The sequence below is a fragment of the Typopeltis vanoorti genome, chromosome 2 (genome assembly GCF_054136105.1).
Source record: "Typopeltis vanoorti isolate ZY-2024b chromosome 2, IOZ_Tvanoo_1.0, whole genome shotgun sequence".
In the NCBI taxonomy this organism is placed as follows: Eukaryota; Metazoa; Arthropoda; class Arachnida; order Uropygi; family Thelyphonidae; genus Typopeltis; species Typopeltis vanoorti.
The window spans coordinates 67,082,271-67,104,683 of record NC_143550.1 but is presented as its reverse complement, the minus strand read 5'-3'; the positions used below and the strand labels follow the sequence as shown (position 1 = coordinate 67,104,683).

At 37.0% G+C, this 22,413-nt stretch overlaps 1 protein-coding gene across 4 annotated transcripts in view; it reads right to left on the bottom strand.

Moving 5' to 3' along the window:
• The window catches only part of LOC150109126 (carnitine O-palmitoyltransferase 1, liver isoform-like), a 307,532-nt gene that overhangs the window by 202,966 nt on the left and 82,153 nt on the right, over nucleotides 1-22,413 (bottom strand). Inside the window, exon 1 of one of the 4 annotated variants that reach the window (XM_090405762.1) lies at nucleotides 1,187-1,224. The exons of 1 other annotated variant lie outside the window; for it this stretch is intronic. The gene's annotated coding sequence lies outside the window, so the exon portion shown is untranslated. Of the gene's footprint in view, nucleotides 1-765; nucleotides 894-1,186; nucleotides 1,225-22,413 lie in introns of those variants that run through there. 2 more of the 4 variants (XM_090405750.1, XM_090405769.1) reach the window with 2 other exon arrangements.

Genomic DNA, 22,413 nt, shown 5'->3' with positions numbered 1-22,413 from the left:
TATACCATATGAATTCACATACTAATAGTATTTAGTAAATACTGAAGTATATGAATGAAGTTACTGGATTGTTACTAGTCCTTTAGTAATATCACATAACCTTTGATGCCAGATTTAGCCTCAAGTAGTATTTTCTGTTAATCAATAAAACTGAAAATACTCACCTGAAAGCACAGAGATTAGCTGAAAACAAAGTCATGTATATTGATGAGGAGTTTAACACAGAAAGTTTAGTTTACAATACACAAAATGAACATCTGAATACTGTATTATTGAGTTACCAAGTGGTACTGAAAAATCCTCTCTTATTCTAAGTATGAGAAATTTAATTTTTTTTTCTCCCAAACATCCCATTAATTAGTTTTGCAAATAAAGAAGGCAGTCCTTAAAATAAATAAAAACCTTTTTTTGAGAAAATTTAAAAAAGCACAAGAAAGGAAGTGGTATTTTATTACTACCAATCCTTAAAAACAGGGGGGGGGGGAATAGAAAGACTTGGAAAATTTAGTATTGCATCCTCTGAAATTATTCATTAGATATATGCAAACACAGTGATAATCAATTTAAACCTGGCTAATAAGAAGTTAATATGCAGTATTATTGATGGCTTCATGGAAAGCCATCAATAATTAACAAAAATGAAAAATCTTCCTCTGGCATGTATTATATAACTAGTTAGTATTCAGTTACTCTACAGTACAAAACTGCATTTCTGAAAACCTTAAGTTAACAAGACTAAAAATAAAAACAGATCCTGAGAACAACCTTGCAGTAGCTACCGCCTTACTTATTCTTTTTCTATACTAAATTAAACTTAAAACTACTACGAGAAACGTAAAATTACTGTAAACGATAAACTGAAAAGCAAAGGACGAGGAGACTGGATTTGTTGCTAGCACACGATTAGGTAAGTACATTAACCAGGCAGGAAAGCGAACGGTTGTATTTTTCTAACGCCCACGTTGGCAGTCATTTTGCAAAGAGTAACAACAAAATCCATCACATCTCTGTGATATACCATTTTAAGTGCTCGCGCCTTTTATTACCCAGAAGAAAAGGCTAAAGCACTTCTAGGATAGTTACTTGTATGGAAGTTTATGCATTCTCGGATTTTATTCATGCCATTTTTAAATTGCATACGTTGATCATGACTTTCAATACTTAGAATATAAAAAAATAACTATACCAAAAGAAAGCGTTTTCGTGCGATAAACCAGTCGAACGAATGCTACGAGCAGGAAACAAAGAACTGGGGACAAATCATGGGCTCAAAAGCAGAAACGGTGCTCTTTTCTTTGGTCAGCAGAGTTTTAAGAAGAAAGTTTTTGCAAATAAATTCACGAAAATCACTGTTCATTCCCCGGGAAACTGGAATTTCATTAGTGCACAGAAATTAGGGGGAAAGTGTTGAATTATATAAAACTGTAAATGGATAAAATTTATTTGCAATATCTTAAAAAAATAACATTTTTGAAATGAATATATTTTCCAAAATATATATGAACATTCGATGGTGCTATATAAAAGTATTGTTAAGTTGTAATAGGAGAATATTAGGCGTACGTGAATTTCATTGCCTGGTCACATTCCAGCTTATTGTCGTCCTGAAGCAATAGCGTAGAACGCCATGCCATTGGAACAGTTACAAAGGGCACCGATGTCAAGTGGGCGATAATGAGAATATTTACCAATTACAAAATGGTTACACACACACACAAAAAAAAAGCATTAGCTACGAATTTGCAAAGGGCGCCATAAACCTAGCTATGCTATTAGCCTGAAGAAGTTGCCTATGCTTGGTCTCAGGATGTAACCCTTGCCCAACTTCAGTACTAGTACCAATGCACTATAAGATAACAGCTTACATGAGTAGAATCGTCTAAAAATAAATAAGTAAATAAATACAACTCTACACATATACAGTATAGCAGTGGCGCACCATTTTGGAGGGGCCCTGTTCCCCTCCAAAAGAAAAAGGAACAATATACTCGGAAATTTCCCAAAAATAATCTTTTCCTAATTAAGATTCATTTTTATATTTACGTTGCGTCGTGTTTTCTATTTCTATACTAATTATGAATTAGCGGTCGCATAAGGTGAGAATACCCTATAGCTCTCAGAATCACGGCCGCTGTGAACGCAAGGCGAACGAAGTAGTGCTCTGGCAGACCGAGCGCTAGTTTGCCAGAGGATGGGTATCATGTATTGATAATCGGTCATAGGTCGTAATCAGTGTGTAGTGTGTATTCTCAAATAGTCTACTCAACTCTCCCCCAGCCAAGATTCCCCCTCCAATATTAAATCCTGAGTGCGCCACTGCAGTATAGTAATTAGAGAACCGAGAAGGGAAATGTCCCAGGAGTTGCAAAACCTGAATGGAAAAATAAATATAAACACTTCTGCACTATACTATTCTATTGTGTGTGTGTGTGTGTGTGTGTATATATATATATATATATATATATATATATATATATATATATATATATATATATATATATATATATATATATATATACACACACACACACACACACACACATATATATAAATCTTATGTTTATTATATTTACATTTTTTATTTAATAAAAATAATAATTTTCTGGAAAAAAAAATATTTTGAACTTTAAGAAACAGAAGAATGCGTAATATACAGGTCCATTCTAGTAACAAAAATTAAAGTAATAAATTACATTTTGCATAAAATTAATACTGTTTTTACTGTTCTTTCTATTCTTATTTAATGACTTTTCCTCCTTCAAATGGCTCTCATACGAAGGAAACCTTCTCAAATCATGATGCAACCACTAATCACTTTATGAAACTCATACTGATTTATTGGAACATAGTAAAGAATGAAAAGTATTTTGAGCGAGTACGTTTTTTTTTTCCCGTAGCGAGTAGGAGTTTTCATAATTTATAGAGCCCTGTATATAAATATGTAGATAAAATTATATATATAATTATGTATATATATATACAGTATATATATATATTGTATATGAGTGTTGAAGTGTATATGTATATATATATATATATATATATATATTTTTTTTTTAATTTAGTTATTTGCCATTTTAATGTTTAATGCTGCTATGAAATTCACCGAAACTTTGTATTAAATACAATAGTGTGTTACATATAAATTGGATATTTTAGCTGGCGAATATACAAATGATCGGCAAAAATTTCGTTATGTTTATAAAAGCCTTCGATTTCCTATATTGTAATTCACGTGATCAAGACAGGCAGATTTCATTAGGATGAAAATAATAATAATAACAATTGGTCGATTGGTAGAGCCTCTGCTACTAATGGCTCACGCAAAAAGTTAAGCAAATTTAAGCGCGGCTAGTAGTTGGAAAGGTACAAATCGTTCGATCCTGTTGGCACACTCTCCTTCGATGAGTCTTTGGACTCCCTGGAGATGTCACAAATAATAATAATAAACTGCACTGCCAAACACACTTCCTTCCGTGCGCGTGCACATGCCCGAAAAACTGTGCTTTGCATTATGGGATGTTTAGGCAACTGATGTAAAGTCAGCACTTTACGTACAAAATGTGTTCACACAAGAGTAAAGGATTAAACAATAATATAATTTTTTGGCAAGTATAATTTACTTCGTAAACAAACATCTATTTCTCGCACTAATATATTGGTAGTTGACATATTGGTAATTAAACAGAGTAAAAATTATCTGTAGCATAAGTTTTTAAATTGACCTGATCCACAACTAAAACACTCGAATATGATATGTAAGGCCACCTAAGTTGAATTGAGCTAGCATAATTTTTTAAGCCTTGCATATCATTATAAGATTTTTATAAATTATGAAAGAAAATCAACTGATTCGTTGATCTAAATAATGTGGTTGTGGATGGTTATAACAATATGGTGCTTAAGGAAATATGACCATGTGACATTATCATCATTTCCGTGCTTACTGAAGAAAGTATTTGTAAACGAGTAGATGGTATTGTGTCTCTTAAATACGGATTTCTTGGGTTTGCAGGATAAAAAAACCTTGCAATATCCGTATGAGATTGGCTAGATCACATTTAATTGAAAAGCTCTTATAAATAATGATTCTTCTTGCTCTATACGAGATTCGGATTCAGGACTTTCCAAAAGAGCATTATCAATAAGCTACCACTGTCCGTGTGTCTGTGTGTTCACAAAACTGAAGGGGACGAAGTCAGCTCACTTGGAAAAGAAAAAAAAAAAAAGTTACTGGCCGCCCAGTTACGATATGTGACAAAATTAATAAATTACTTCATTAAAGATGCCTTTAATGAAGTAATTATATTTTTAAAAGTTAGATAGGGCTGAAACGGCCTCGCCTACTCCCTATATACGGGAATAAAAAGACGTTGGGTGATTTTTTTTTTTAATATATATTTGTTTATCCGAGTGTAAGCAAAGAAAGTTTGCGTGTGAAGTTTAATCCTTGGATGAAAGGATTGGAGATGTTTTAATTCATTTAAAAACAGTATGGTAGGCTATACTGATTTATTTTAACTCAAGAAATTACAATATGAGTGGAAATGAATGGAGAGAAACATTATTATTATTATTGGAACATCAAAAGAAAGAATGATTGCGGTGGAATCAGTGGCGCACTCAGGATTTAATCTTGGAGGGGGCCGAGCGCTCAGGATTTAACCTTGGGTGGGGGGCGAGTTGAGTAGACGATTTGCGAATACACACTACGCATCGTTTTTAATATAAGTCTATTTCATAGCGATGAAATAGACTTATATTAAAGGTTAGCAAGCACCTGGCCCACCTTATTTAGGGCTGTACGGAGATATCTGAACCGATAAGCAGAGCTGTTTTCGGGCGCTTATGTTTCCACCTATCGTGTTCGTAATAGTTAGATGACTCTTGAATGAGTTGATTGGGATGAACAGCTGCTTTGGCAAAATAAGCAGTGGCAATATTATGGAGAAACGTGGGAATATCTGGAATATCGGCATCGCGATGTAAGAGAGCATTTCTGACAAACCACGGAGCATTGAAAATCATACGGAGGCACTTATTTTGAATAACTTGTAGCTTTTTGATGTTGGTGGGGGGGGGGGGGGGGGAGTGTGCCCCTAGCCCGGCGATCCGTAAGTTAACGATGGTCTGATAATTGTTTTGTAGATCCGTAGTTTGTTTTCAGTGCTGACTTGACTTCTTCGATTGAGGAGAGAATAGAGTTGCACAATTGCAGAGTTTGCTTTTTTGCATGCATAAACTATGTGGAAGTTCAAGTTTAAATGGTTAGCAAGTTGAATGCCTAGATATTTGGTGCTAGATCTCCATGGGATGGCTGTGTTAAAAAGTTTAACTTCTCCAAAGTGAGATTCTTGTCTTCTTGTGAAGAAAATGGCAGTGCTTTAATCGGCATTTACAGATATTCTCCATTTTCTGAACCAGTTTTCTAAATTTGTTGCTGCTGCAGTTTGTAAGCGCTGCGTAGCTATATTCGGCCTGAGAGATCTGCTAAGAATTGCCATATCATCTGCATAACTAACTATGGTGGTTAGTGATGTGCTAGGAACATCAGAAACAAAGATGTTAAAAAGCAGCGGTGAGAGCAGCGAGCCTTGAGGGACACCAGCAGTGATTCAGTTCTTTGAATTTGCTGTGTAGTGCTATGTCCGGTACCGAAACCAAATCGTTCTTTCGGAATTATGTTGGTTTTATTCACCTCCTCATTAAGTCGGTTGAGAATGACGCTTTCTGCGATTTTTCCCAGGCATGATAAAAGACTGATAGGTCTATAGCTCTGTGGCATTTGAGGTGCCTTACCAGGCTTGAGAACAAGGAATATATCAACTTGTTTCCATCGTGAGGGGAAATAATTTAATCTCAACATTGCATTAATAATGGCTACTAAATGCATGACAGCTTTGTGTGGTAGGGCTTTAATTGTTTTGTTGGTAATTTCATCTGGACCAGGGGCTTTTTTGTTGTTAAGCTTCCTAATGATTGAATAGACCTCTTTAGGCGAGGTGGGACAGATATTTTCACGGCTACAAGGTTGACGAAACGCGGAGCGTACTCGACGATTTATTTTCTCTATGAAGACCAAATCCACATGCGCATAATTAGGATGGCACTGAAGTTGAAGAGCGTCAGCGAGAGCTTCTGCTTTTTCATCTTTTTCATCATCTCTGTAAACAAGGACTCATTCTCCGTGAATGGGCTGGATGTTAGAGCGATCCGTACGGAGAGCTTTAGTCAATTTCCACAGAGAAGTATGTTCAGTTTTGAGATGGGGACTTAAACTCCAAACATCCCTCCTGGAACAGCAAAACCACAAATAAAAATGGCCGTATCCTCTTCAGCTACATAGGATTAAACAACGCTGTCGTAACAGGACCCACTGAACCAACCCACCACAGCCCAACTGGCACAGCCGACATCCTAGACATCGCCATTCTACACAACATCAAATACCAGCACAGCATTCAAGCACTGAACGGATTATCATCAGACCACAACCCAATCCTACTTTACTTAGGGAACAAAGACCAGTCACCCCCCCCAACCCCCATCGTCTGGGAGAAACTTAGGAAAGTGCTACCAGAACATATTGGTCCGGTTCCCCATATAAAAGCCAAGGAAGAAATAGACACGGCAATAAAGAACCTCACCAATCAAATCAATAAAGCCATAACAGCAGCCACAGTATCCACGATTACCCGCAAACAAAATCGTCTCCCGGAAGAGATCATGGACTTAATAAGGGAAAAAAACAGACAAAGAAAGAGATATCACAACACTCGTGCTCCCCAGGACAAAGCAGCCCTCAACAGATTAAACAAATCTGTCCGAGAAGCTCTCCAGAACCACAGGAACCAACAATGGGACAACAAGCTCACCTCCATCTCCACAGCAGATCATTCTATATGGAAATTCCTAAACAACCTCAGGAACAAGTGCAAATTCCTCCCCCCTCTGCAAGCAGAACAGCACCTTGCATACACAGATGCTGACAAAGCCATAGCAAGAAACCTAGAGAAACAATGCAGTCCTGCATATGAGAACCTAAACATTAGCCATATATACAAGATCCATCATAAAGTCAGGTTCACAGTAAATCGTCCCGATGTCAATCCAAATCCTATAATGCCTACCTCACCTACCGAAATAATCGGCATCATCAACCATCTCAAGATCAAAAAAGCCCCAGGTCCTGACGGCATCACTAACCAAGTCATCAAGGCACTACCATGCAAAGCCATAGCACATCTGGCAAACATCATAAACTCCATCCTCAAATGGCAGCACTTCCCCCAGTCATGGAAAATAGCTGACATTATCCCAATTCACAAACCAGACAAAGACCCACACCTACCTGAAAATTACCATCCCATCAGCCTGCTATCCAATTTAGGGAAAATAGCTGAGAAAATCATCCTCATCAGACTCCAAGATCATGTCAGCCAACTAAATATCATTCCACAAGAACAATTTGGCTTCCATCAAAATCACAGCACCACCCATCAAATCCATAGACTGGTAGAATACATCACCACAGGATTTAATTGGAATCAACACACTGGAGCCGTCTTCCTAGACATCTCAAAGGCCTTCGATAAGATCTGGTGTTATGTCCCTATCTTGCGATTTTTGTTTATCTTGTTTTACAAACTGCCTTCGTCTATATTCTCATAACTTCTACTTTCATAACATCATCAGAATTTCTACCAATATCTGAGCTACTCTTCCCCGTAGTATCCCTAGTATTTATATTTTAACTGCGCCCTTCGGGATATTTAGTTTAAGTTATTTTGTACATAAACAGAGAAAGGAACTCAAATATCTGAAAGTGCTACTATTGCAGTCGTGACACTATTTCTCGTTACTCAACATTAATTCCTTAAGCTTCCCGTTTCTTAACATTAATTCCCCGCGTGGTTAGGCTCGAATGTTTCTAAGCGGTGCATTGGATATAGCAATATCAGACAACTTTCTTCATCATTAAATAAAAGGTTTATTACTTCTCTAAGCATGGTACATATCAAAATACTCAACTAAATTACTTACACACTAAAATTAGCTTAATACAAGTAGTTGGGTTATGATTCGACAGGAGTTACTACGATCATGCCGCCACAAATTTTCATACAAAACACGAAATCACTTAACATGGAATAATTAGATCACCACGCATCATTAGGTTATTCAGCTTCAAGTATACTAACAAATATATTAGGTATTCTAGCACATACTTATGACAATTCCGATTCTCTACACATCACACTAGGCATTCAAATTCCTCAGGCTACTTGATTACTCAATTCGCACTAATCTAAATCAATATTAACAAAACCATTTACTTCATTAATACACAGCTGTCATTAACTTTCCCTTTACAAAGTAGTAGGCACTCAAGATTCTTAGGACAATTAAATATTCACAAATTATCAACACTAGCTAGTTTACCTTTTAACACTCTCTATCAAATTCTAAAGTCCTATTATAATTTCTCCCCAATCACTTTAACAGTTCCGAATTATGACAATGGTACCTATCACAAACAACTTTTAGTTAACATAAGACAAAGTTCACAATACCTTTCTTTAGCTTCACTTACGGGCCTTTACCTTCTACTGAACGGACTTGCTTGTATAACTTCTTGCAATTCAGGGCTATATAAACATCTGCGCCATCGGCTGTACTATCCGAACCGAGGACATCGATATTTTCACAGCTTCCTATGACTCTTTGTTATAATTTGCTTTCTACATAGGAATACGGGAATAGCTTTCCCGCTCACCTTCGATTCCTTGTTGTGGCATGAGGATATAAGCCATATCTCTCCACTCAGGAACACTGTGAAGTCCACTCGAAAACCAAACTAAAGCCCATGAAAGCCTACTCCTCGAAAAAAAAACCAAAAGCCAAGTCGAGTCCCCTTTCAAGTCCTCTCTCCTCTCCTGAAGGGGGGGGGGGGGGTTACCAACCCTTTTATAGCTGCTCCGCTAACGGCGCTCTTTCTTACTTCTTTTTCCCACTCCTGCTTGTTTTCCGTCTGTCTACCAATTGAGTAGCATTTGGCCGCCATACGTCATTTTGATCGGCAACTCGTAACGAAGTTTCTATCCGGGTATAGGCCTTAAGCGATATTCCGTTATTTTTCTTGTTAGCCTCTATCTTAACCCCTTTTTAAACCTTTTCTCAGAATTCTACTTAATGCTTAATCTGTAGCCTCTTACATAGTGTATTTCATGACTCATTCTTTTATACTTATGGACTTAACTCTTTCATTCTTAATCGCATTACTATATTAATTCTTAGTTAGCTACTTATTTAATAAATTCCTTGTTTAGTCATAATACATCTTATTGCATTCTTTTCTTTTGTTATCTTGACTAAACAATAGACCTTTACATTTTACTCAATTTATACTGGATGCAAGAATATTAAATTATTCTTTTCATGCAGGGGTTTTTATGTTATTTGTTTTTCATGTTACACCATGATAACTGAGAATACTATATTCTCAAGATATCAGGTGTAACACTGGCACCAAGGCCTCCTCTACAAACTTATCATCGCTAACCTTCCACTAAACATGATACACCTGATCAAATCATACCTCTCCAACAGGAGGATGCAAGTCAAAATCAATGAAACAGTATCAACCCAATGGAAAATCCTTGCTGGAGTTCCTCAAGGATCACTGCTAGCCCCGAACCTGTTCAACATCTATATGGCAGACATCCCTCAAAATCCTCTCACATCTGCCATCGCCCTTTATGCAGATGACATGGCTATTCTAGCCAGATTTCGCCAACCACATCTCGTTACCAAAACACTACAAGGCACCATCCTGAATCTAGAAAAATGGTTTAAAGACTGGCGACTACAATTAAACCCCCAGAAAAGCAAAACGATACTCTTCACAAGAAGACGAGCATCCCCAAAGGAGACATCATCCTGTTCAACTCTAAAATTCCCTGGAAAACTGAAGCAAAATACCTCGGAATACTTCTCGATAAGCGATTATGCTTCAACAGCTACATCAAGAGCACATGCACCAAAGCTTCAAAAGTTATCGCCCAGCTATACCCCCCCTTGATCAACAGACACAGTAAACTAAGCTCAAGAAACAAAATTCTACTGTACAAGATAGTGATCCGTCCCACAGTTATGTATGCCTCCCCAGCCTGGAGCCATACCTTCAAGACAAACTTCCTCAAGCTACAAAGACTACAGAACAAGTGCCTGTGAATGATACTGGACGCCCCGTGGTTCATCAGGAATGCCCAGATCCACCGGGACATAAATATTCCCTACATCTCTCCACTACTACGCTCCCTAGCAGAAAAATTCTTTATGAAGACATCTACGCATCCAAACCAACTAATACAGCAAGCCGGAAAGTATGACGGTAATGTCCACTGGAAACACAAAAGACCGAAAGCCATCCTAACACTCAACGACGAATAACCACTTCTGCCCACTCAGGGCGAGCTAAAATAGCTCACAAATCTCTCCCATCACTGCTCCCGAAACAGACAACAGGGAATATGAAAAGCGTCAAGCTTCACCCTCTGTGCTATATATGTCCAGCGAGTTTTCTTTCCCATTGCTGGTTCCTGTGATCTTTTAATGCATAATGGACTAGGTTGGACGCTCTATTTAGTTCTCGACGGTCTTGCGGAGATAGCGTGTTGTGATAGTGGCGTCTGAGTCTATTTTTGTTTCTGATTAGAGCAAGGACTTCTTCAGGAAGTAAGTGTACTTGAGCTGGGGTGGAAATAGAACAAGCTGCGGATAAGCCAGAATGGATTTTACATTCAAGATTGCTGACTACTGCGTCAATTTCTTCACGGGAGGAAATAGTAGGTACTGAGTCTATGATAATGTTCATTTTAGCCTTGAATTTTGCAAAGTTAGTGTGAGATTGCCTGGGAATGAGCTCAGGATCCCCCTCCTAAACTTAAAAGTACTGGATTGTGATCTGAGCTGAGCTCGTCAACCACTTGAAGTTGGAATTGATGAGAAATGTTGTTAAATATAGCAATATCCAAAACATCAGGTCTGCCGGTCGCTCCGTAATGTGTTGCCTCGATCGTGCCTGCAATAACAATGTTTCTCTTCAAGGCAAAATTGTAGAGGATCATTCCGTTGTTGTTAAAACTCTTGCTGTTCCATAAAGGATGTTTGGAATTGAGATCTCTGCTACAATTATTGCTTCATTTGTATCTAGTAGCTGAGAGAGATCAGAGGGGAGGAGAGGTTTCCAGGGGGGTTGTATACAGAATAAATCTTTAAGCTGCCTGCATTGTTGGTATGAATTTCTATGCCTGTCTCCTCGAGGTTAGATGTATTAGTCTTCTTAATCTCATTATAGAGGATGTTTCTTCTGACAAAGATGGCAGTGCCTTCACCGCTGGCATTGAGTGTCATTTCTAAGTAACGAGTAGTTTCTGAGTTTGGGATTATCGCAGGGACGCAGGTGAGTCTCGTTAATGAGGAGAATATCAATTTGTAAATGATCTGCAAGTTCCTGTAATTCCAAAATTTTGTTGTTGAGACCATTTGCATTCCAGAATACTATCTGCATAGAATTTGATGTTGAAGCCGGATTAGTCATTAATCATGGAGAAGATGACTTGAGTATTCCTAAGGAATTTGTTGGTGTCGGCCTGGCTTGGATTTGTTTTGCTAAAGGCCATTAGCATCTCCACTAGTGAGGCAACGAGAATTGCTGAGGAGTTTTGACTGCTAGTTGCAGGGTGCTAGTTTCCTCGATGTTACGCGAGGAAACCACAGAAGCATAAGATTTATCTGGTGTAACTTTTCGCGCTTTGATTTCAGGTGCAGATCTCACGATATTTTTCTGAATGGGCGGGACTAACTCCTGTTTAGACTTTTGAAGGTTTGATGGGTGGAGAGAACAACCCTTATAATTGGCAGGATGTGGGCCGTTGCAGTTCGCACAATTAGCAGGTGTGGTCTTTGGCTTGACGCAAGTGTGCGAGGGATGGTTGCCACCGCACTTTACACACTTGTAATCTGCTCTGCATAACATTTGTGCATGCCCATATTTTTGTCAGCGATGGCATTGACCAGCCGATGCCTTTCTTCTCGGTGGCTCGGTCTTGATGACCAAGTTGCAGACTATTCTAAAATCGTAAATTTCTCTCTGATCTTTACTGATCTCCACTAAGACCACAGGCATGGGGCGCTTGTCTGCTCGATACATGCGAAAAATCTTGATCGGCTCCAAGCCTTGTGATCTGAGGTCAGTAGCTATCTCTTCTGATGTTATGTTTTCTACCAAACCTCTGATGACTACCTTAAGGTTTTTTTCACTTTTCAGTTGGTATGTGTGATATGGAAATTTCTGTTCATCCATAAGTCTGGTGAGCTGGCGGTAGTCCGTTGCTCCTTCGGGCTGTATGCGGACTCCATCATGTGTTTTTGGCTGATGAGAACTTGATGTTATTGTTCTTCATCGTCTCCGCAAGTGACGACCATTTTTCCTTAGATCTCAAGATTACTGGTGGAATCCTCTCTTTGGGCTGTGTCAATATATTTGTCTCTGTTCTTGTACCAGATAGTGCTGATGTGTCCATTTGAGGTGCAAATTCAGGTTCTGCAGCAAGAGACTCTTTCTCTTCTTTCTGCTGACCTCCTGGTAATCATTAGAATCTACGTCGGTTGTTGTAGCGGGGGAAATGACACTGTCATGTGTAAGGTTAGGAGAAAGTTCGGAGGTTTGAAGGTCTTCTGTCTTGACCTCCATAATCTGATGGACTTCAACCTTTCCTAGCCATTTAGTGTGTAAAATGTTTCCGATGTGCCGAAAAATAGCTACAAGTTCCTTGAAAGGGAGATCCTCATATGGTGAATCCATAATTAAATATAGACTTGAAGTGGGGGCAGGACCTGCCTTATCCCTTCCAACCACCAAGTGCTCACAGGGCGGGGAACAGGAGAGGGCCTGAAAATTTTTTCGGAGATGAAAGTCTTACCTGCTCTGCTGATCGAGCACGCTGTTGACGCTACAGGAGGAACAACAAACAATCACTATTTTAATATAGAAGGAACTGTGAACAAATCATCAGTATTATATCTCAAAAACTTTAATCACTGCTGTATTAACTATGAAGAGCTCTGAGAAACACGTCTGCTGAACGAAACCAAAACCAAACCTCTTTTTCTCATAGATCATAACAGAAAACTTACGTGATAAAAAAGTATTTATCATAGACTTTTCCCTAGGTCTCAAGGGTATTGTAAACAAAGATAAGAGAAAATTAAACAGTGAGAACGCGCAAATAAAATCATAAGTTTGCGTAGAGAGTCGGTGCTATTGTATTCAAAGATATATCCAGTAACTAAGACACAGTATTAAGGAAAGATAAACCATGAATGATCTGATAAACACCAATGAGCAAAGGCTATTCTTCGCAGAACCTAGAAAATAACTCTTGTGAACGGGGCAGAATGCCAGTTGAGGCCCAATCGACCTAAGTATATATTCGTAATACGTTCAAATAAGCCTTGAATATAAGGAATGACGATTGATCTTCTCTAGAGAGAATGAAGAAAGAGTTGCATAGTTTATATCCTAATAGCCCTGATGTACATTTATTCCACTTTGTGGGAAATAGTGCTCTTTAACCTTGCTCGAATTATTTATTATTTATTATAAAATTTTCATACAGGTATTAACGGCATCTTCACAAGCATAGCGTGATTGTACTAAAATTCTAATAATAATAATAAAAGGTATATCCATTAAAGTTAATGGATATACCTTTTATTATTATTATTAGAATTTTAGTACAATCACGCTATAAAAGTTAATGGATATACCTTTTATTATTATTATTAGAATTTTAGTACAATCACGCTATAAAAGTTAATGGATATACCTTTTATTATTATTATTAGAATTTTAGTACAATCACGCTATACTTGTGAAGATGCCGTTAATACCTGGATGAAAATTTTATAATAAATAATTTTATCACTTACTTATCACTTACTCTATAACTTACTAGTAAGTGATAAAATTACTTACGAGTAAGTAATTTTATCACTTACTCGTAAGTTATAGAGTGTTATTCTCTATATAAATATTTACTTAAGTTGCTATTTGTCGATGGGGGAAAAAAAAAACTTTCCTTTCTTTCTTTACACTAGCTAAAATAGCTTTGAATGCAGAAACGGATTTTCCTCCTATGCCAGGAGAATTACGGACTTTCAAAAGTGACTCACGTGACAAACTTGCTTAACCACTTAGCAGCGAAAAGTTTGCGAATGCGAAATAATCTATACGTCGTATGTACGCTATTTTGTATCTTTATTATATATTATTTATATACAGTATGAGGCTGGTCTGAAAAGTTCTCGGTCTAACAATGAAGAAACGAATTTATAATTTCAAAATTATCTTTATTTTTCAACATAATCTCCCTTAAGACTAATACATTTATTCTAGCGATGCTCCAGCGCCATTATCCCGCCCGTGTAGTCAGGACTACCCCTAGGAATTTTTCCACCCAGTGCAGTACCATATTTTGCCGCCCCTTCTCCCTTATTTTTAGTATAGTTTATACCAACTTTGTCGTCCCGTGCAAATGCACGTCTTGCACCGTCGGTAGAGCCGGCCCTGCGTGTAGTGGTTCTCAGTAAGATCTGCAAACCCATCTACAGCTGCAATCACCTCTTGATTCGAAAAAACATGCTGACCAGCGAGGAAGAGTTTTAGTTTGGGGAAGAAATAGAAGTCAGAGGGAGCCAAATCTGGGGAATAGGGTGGATGTTCCAACAATTCATAGTGTAGATCCCTTAATTTCTCATTGCCAAAAACACCTTTGTGAACAGGTGCATTGTCCTGATGAAAGATGATTTTTTTTTTCTCCTGCAAACCGGATCTCACGAATTTTTTCGTCTACTTTGGTTAAAAGATCGGAATAATATTCCCCCGTTATCGTTTTACCCTTTCAAGATAATTGACAAACAAAATGCCTTTAGCATTCCAAAACACCGATGCCATGACCTTTCCTGCTGATGGAACTGACTTCGTCTTCTTTGGCGCTGAACAACCTACTTCTGTCCACTGTTTGGACTGCTGTTTGGATTCTGGTGTGTAATGGTGAATCCAAGTCTCATCCATAGTACTAAATCGAAGCACAAAATCAGTTTGTTTTATTCTTGTTAAAACGCTCCAAGCACTGTTCAGAGATTTTCATGCGAATGCGTTTTTGATCTGCTGTGAGCAAGTCGGCACCCATCTTGCGCAAAGCTTTTTGAATTGCCTATAGTCTCCGCAATTTCACGCACTTTGACTCGCCGGTCATCCAGTACATATCGTCCACTTGATCAATGATTTCTGGTGTCATTACACTTTTTGGATCCTTCACGCGGATCATCTTCAAGGCTGGTACAGCCACGTTCAAACTCGGCAGCCCATTTCTTAATTGTCGAAAACGAAGAAGAAGAGTGCCCATAAACTTTTATGAACTTCGAATGAATTTCTTTTGGCGCTAAACCTTCTTTTACAAAGAATTTTATAACCGCAAGATACTCAATTTTATCCATTTCAAGGGATACAGACAACAATTTTTGCTTCAGACAACTGTATAAAACAAACTACTTGATAGAATAATTTGCAATTTCACATGGATGTTATGACAGATGTACCATCAACTTAGAAAAAAATCTCGCCGATAGTGTTGTCAGCTATGGTCGAGGCCGAGAACTTTCAGACCACCCGCTCTCTCTCTCTCTCTCTCTCTCTCTCTCTCTCTCTCTCTCTCTCTCTCTCTCTGTGTGTGTGTGTGTGTGTGGAAAGTTTTTTTAACTTGGGTATACTATGCTAAAGATACCAAGCAATTTTATAAGTTCGTTTTTAATCCTTTTTCCTAAGTGAAGCAAACAGATAAATAAGTCAAGTTTGCGCCTGAACGTAGTTCAAGTCTAAGGCAACTCATGGTAAAGGTGGATCAAGCGCCGATCACTTTCCTTAGTATTTCCCTCTAATGCAAAGCACATCCCTTTGCGGAGATGTATGATGCTATGCATTAAAGGCAAGGGCCACTATCAGACCGGTTTCGACCTTTATTGAGGTCTAGTCAGTGGGAGCCAGACCCATAAATGCCAAGGTTGAAGTGATGCAGAGCTTATAGATTTTCATTGATACGTCATTCTGATGAGTTAATGTAAGACGATATTTCGAAAACATTCCACTGCGTTTTCGTTTGCTTCACTTGGGGAAAAAAATTAAAACCTAGCTTATAAAATTGCTTGGCAAAGCACCTTGTGCCAACTTGTTTAGATAAAATCTATAAGCTCTACATCACTTCAACCTTGGCATTTATGGGTCTGGCTCCCACTGACTAGACCTCAATAAAGGTCGAAACCGGTCTGGATAGTGGCCCTTGCCTTTAATGCATAGCATCATACATCTCCGCAAGGGGGATGTGCTTTGCATTAGGGGGGAAATACTAAGGAAAGTGATCGGCACTTGCTCCACCTTTACCACGAGTTGCCTCAGACTTCAACTACGTTCAGGCGCAAACTTGACTTATTTGTCTATTTGCTTCACGTGGGAAAAAGGATTAAAACCTAGCTTATAAAATTGCTTGGTATCTTTAACATTGTGTGTGTGTGTGTGTGTGTGTGTGTGTGTGTGTGTGTGTGTGTGTGTGTGTGTGTGTGTGTGTGTGTGTGTGTGTGTGTGTGTGTGTGTGTGTGTGTGTGTGTAAGCATTATATTTATCAGCTTAGCTGGCTGAAGATTTTGTTCTCCAGCTAAGAGGTGTTTTCCAGTTACTCCACAGACAAAAATGTTTGTGAATATCTCTGGGTGGCAGATGATTTTCATTAAGTAGTACAATATCGTCACTGTGCTTATTGGAGACCTGAAGTAGCTTGATGAAGTTCTATAGTTGGTCTCTAGGGCTGGATTACCGGATTGTCTACCTCTTAGCCATTATAAAGTGCAGTTGGTTTACAACTTTTATTGTTGATAGGATTCTAACAATTATAAATGTTTAAATATGCGTCAGTAAATATTGTGTTTATATCATGATGCTAATTTGAAATTAAAAAAAAAAAACACTCGTAAATATAACCTGTATTCTGCATTATTACCTACCATACTGCTCCACATATTCTAAATGGAAAGTTTTTAAACATTATACTTAAAACAAGAAACGGTTCTTTGCATACTAAATGCATTACATATTAATACATACTTTACATATTAAAACACAGAGCGTCTCCAGTATTTTTTGTTTGTAATTATGGAGAATAAAAGAATATCTTACAACAAGATATCCACAAAAATCATCATTTATCAGGGTGACCTTAAGAGAGATGGAAAATATTCCATGTTTTGGTCTGTATAACACAGTTTCAGGATTAACTGATACTAATCCTTCCTCCTTTAGTGCTAATATGTAATAGGTTTATAACTTTAAGGCATCATCTTAATACACCAAACAAAAATTCTGATGATGTCTTAAATTTCACAAGTGATTTGTAGCCATTTCTTAAATTTTGCGTACTGATCTGATTTTTTTTTAATCTGAAAGATATATTATACTCGAGATGCTAAGGTATTTTCTGAACATGAGAAATATATGCTCTAATACGAAGCGAAAAACTGAAATAAATAAAACTCTAATTTCCTTAAAGCAGTTAATTTTGTTAGAAAGTGGTGGCTTGAACTTCGTTTTCTTTGGAATTTTTTTTATTGCAAACTTCAAAAACATCCTGTCCAAAATATCTTTTCTATACAAGTTAGAGATGGAAAGAACTGGTTGGGTCGGTTACTTATTTACATCACTTAATGCAGCTAATGAATTCGAACAGATTTTTCCACTTGATTATTAGACAAAGCGACTCTTACAGAAAATAGAGAAAAAAAATGAGTGTATATGGTTTAACCACGCTTCTCTTCATCGAGAAAAAAAAATCGAAGTTCATATCCATATGAAGTGGAGGAATTTCATTTAGCTTTTTTTTTTCCTGACAAGGCTAAGATAAGAAATCACTCCCCTCTCCCACACCCAACAAAAAAAAAGTTTTGTTTATTTCGTTCTTTTTTTTTTTCCAGTAGGAGAGAAAAACCAGCTGAAAAATCAAATTCGAAAGATATAACAAACTTCGTGGACATTTGATCTTATTCCGCTAACACTTCAGTAGTAATGAAACCTTGAACGCCTTGAATAAGTATTGCAAGGATTTGATGTTAATGAAGTGTTTCTTCGAAACACTTCATTAATGTTTTTCTTCGAAATAATGTTTTCGAAGAAATAATGTCAATGTTTTAAATGCAAACATTTATTGAAAAATTACGACAGCAGTAAGAATTTATTTTTGTTAATCACTTAAAAAAAACAAACAAACAAACTTGCATGTTGGGGAGAGAAGATATGTTCAATGTGAGCTATATACATATGTAGTTGGGCATATATTCAAGCTGAAAGGTCCCTCTAGAGTAGTAATTATAGCTACATGGTCTTTTGTGTTTTTAACACTTTTTTAGACTTTTTTTTCCACTTTTTAATAGTAGTAAAAGAGTGGTCACTTTTGATACTCGCCTTATCCTTTGCATAATATAAAGGGGTAAATATATAGTGCCTAATATAGTGTCTATAGTGCCTAACTGTATACAAGTGGGATCGAATCTCTGAGACCTAAATCTAACTTTGTAAGTAAATATGAAAAAAACCAAAAATAAATATAAAAATGTATAATATTTATATTTATTTTGGTTTACACCGAATTTCATCTATTTATCAGTTGAACTAATGGCAGGAACACATGGAATAACAAACAAACAAAACAAAACAAAAAAAAGAAAAGAAATACACTAACTGGCCTTAGTTTGCTTCGCCAATAATTCAAAATAACTTTAACCCTCTCTGTCACAAATCGTTTGGTTACCGCTAACTCCAAACGCCAAAAGATGTACGCTGAAGTAGTAATTTTAAAACTGGGGAAGCTAAAGCAGCACAGAAACCCGATTACAAATATTTTGTGACCTTCAACGATAGTTAGTGTCGAAAATTTATCGACTGTTTCAGTCGTGCGGAAATAAAGTTCTCCATTGTGAAGTAAATATACCATAATATGATCAAAATATTTTAATATGATCTAAAGGAAAATCAGTACTGAATAGCAAGGTAAAATATCTTTTATAATAACGACATTGATTGAGGAGCTGAGCAAGTAGCAGAACTGAATCGAAATCCGAACAACTACCTGGATCATCGCTTAGTGGAACGACAATTGTTTATATAACTGCAGCAGTGACCTGAGCCAGAAATAGAATATTCACTGTAGGTAACTAGAACCAGGAAGTTGCAATTAGCCTGTATATTTTCTTCTTGTAGAATACTACTACACAATTTCCACGGTTTCTAAAAGCAGGTCACAGTTGGTCATGGGGATTTTACGCCTGTTATATTCTTTCGTTGCAACATGTAACCTTCATCCATCAAGCCAACTGATTTTTAACAGTTAACATGATGCAATGAAGTGAGTTGACAAATAAAAAAAAAAAAAAAGGCATTTCAAATCTGATAGGACAAGGTGTGTGCATTACATGACTATAGCTGATTCTCACGAAAATATCTTGTTTGTAAATAAATTCAGCCCACAAATGTTATCCTCTTATCCAGTGGCGTAGCTAGGGGGGGGGGATGTCCGCCCCGGGAGGCACTTTGAACCTTTTTGAACTTTTACAGTTAATTCTAAAATACAGTCTCGAGAACTCAGTTCCAAATATTGTAATACTGCTGCGTATTTGCCTCACGATTGCTGTAAATGTTGTTAGTTGTGATGAGAGGAGTTTTCTAAATAAAATTGATTAACAATTACCTACATTACTATGAAATAGACTTCGCCAATGACATCGATGATTTTGCTAACAGAAAAGCAAGAAAAATAACATTTTAGAATGTTGAAATTAAAGTTTTACTTCAAAAGTAAACATAGTGTTTTAATTTATTTCCCTATAAGTTGTTTTGACTTTTTGTAGTATTTTTGGTGTGTGCTGAGAGGGGCGGCAAAAGCTCTAGCTACACCACTGCTCTCATCAGAAATTAAGCTCTCAGTAATTGCTACTCTCTTTCTTTCTAACAAATCGATGTCCTCCTCTGTATCGTCGACGTCTCCATATGTTTGCAATATTCTAAGTGTGGCAACGCCAAAACTTCGAGCAATTTATCCTAACTCTCGAGATGAATAATTTTTTAATATAGTAACTTTTAAGCGCGAACTAGGCAGATTTTCCACACAGATTTCGTATCCGACTGTATGTATTCGAACATGATTTCAAGCAAACAATAAAATAAAATGTTTTTTCTCGGCTTCAGAACTTTGAAATATTAAAATGAAATGTTAACGCAAATGATGACGCCTTGGAAATGTGCTTCCAACAATAGCAGAAATATGGAAAAGAGAGCGTACTTGTAGAGTTTATTATCAGATTCTGTAAGTATAATTCTTTGGTTTTTATTGTTTCATTCTCGATACTTTGTTATGAGATTTTGTGTAACATAGGCCAGCAGCATGTTTCAAAAAATGTGTTTCAAATTACAGACCAATTTGCATTTCTGGAGTAGTTGTTAAAGTCTTGGAGAGATTAGTTAGAAATAGAATACAGGATTGGGTGGAAAAGGATAGAATTCTGTATAGAGGGCAACATGGGTTGTTAAAGGAAGGTCTTGTTTTACTAATAAGGTGTATAATAAGAGGACTACAGTTCTGCATAAGGGTGATTCATATACAGCGATACTTCTGGATTTTGCAAAAGCATTTGACAGGCTACCACATAATAAACTGGTGTAAGTTACCGCAAATGGGATTGAAAAATAGTTGGCCAATTGGATAGCAAACTGGCTTTCCAATCGATATCAAACAGTGGTGTATAGAGGCGCCATGGAGTCCCACAGGGTTCTGTTCTAGAACCACTGCTGTTTAATTTGCCTGTTGATGATATTGCGAGTGGTTTGCAAGCTTTTTGTAGAAGATATTCAGCTTTTTGTAGATGATGCAAAGGTGGGGAAAGTTATTAGGAATAATGCAGATGTACTGGTGCTTCAAAGCGATTTGAATAAAATGGCTATGTAGGCTGGAGATGTCAATTTAACACCAGTAAATGTAATGTTTTGCACTTTGAATCTCAAAAATAATAATAATAATAATAAAGCTGTGTATCATATTGGAGACGTTGTATTACAGGAGTTAGAGAAAGCGAGGAATCTTGGGATATTGATAGATAAAGAATTGAAGTTCAAGGGACATATTGCGAAAGTGATAAAAAGCAGAAAGAAATACCAATATACTAGGAAGAACATTGAACATTGAGACATATAATAAGGATGTGGTAATTCCGCTGTACAAGGCTTTGAATAGACCACATCTAGAATACTACGCATCGATTTGGTCACCTGCGTTCCCAGGTGAGAAGCAAACTCTGGAAAAAAAGTTCAGAGGCGGATAACAAAAGCAATATCGGGATTGTGGAATACAGACTGTGAAGACAGGTTGAGAGAATGACGTTAGTCAATAAGCGGAAGAGGAGCGATATGATTGAGACATGTAAATTGTTAAGGGGTGCTTATCAAATAGATACCCAGGATATTTTTCAAAGCATTGAAGGAGAGAAGGAAATATATACAAGAGATCATTCTTGGAAGTTATATAAAGGTGTGGTGCATAAAACAGTGCAGCATAACTTTTTTGCATGGAAAGTAGTTGGTGAGTGGAATGTATTGCCGAAAGAAGTGAGGCGCGCACAAACATTGAGCCAATTTAAGACGAGGTATGATAAACATTATATCTTGCTATTGCTTCCCTTGATGAATCTTGGCTCCAGGGTGTGTTTGTATAATTTTTTTTTTGATACATTACTTATATTTGTTTACATATGATACTTATGTATCATATGTAAACATATATAAGTATCATAAGTTATCATAAATCATATACATAAGTTTGCCTTTATACACAGGTGCTTAGGAATGTTGGGAGACAATTGCATATCAGCAGCATCTGTGTTTAGCGCGTAGACGCTGCACTGCAACTACCGATAACGAAACCCCATAGCTCAGTGTTTCCATTTTTTCCCCCATTACCTGTGCATTCCACGTGTATTCTTAAAATTTAGTAACGAGTTATAGAGAACCTGTCCCAACTCGCCACGGTTTTAATAATAATAATAATAATAATAATAATAATAATAATAATAATAATAATAATAATAATAATAATAATAATAATAATATTATTATTATTATTATTATTATTATTATTATTATTATTATTATTATTATTATTATTATTATTATTATTCATCCCAATCGCAAGACTTAAATCCTATAGAACATTTATGAGACATTTTGAAGCGAGCTCTCAGGCAACGTTTCCCACCTCC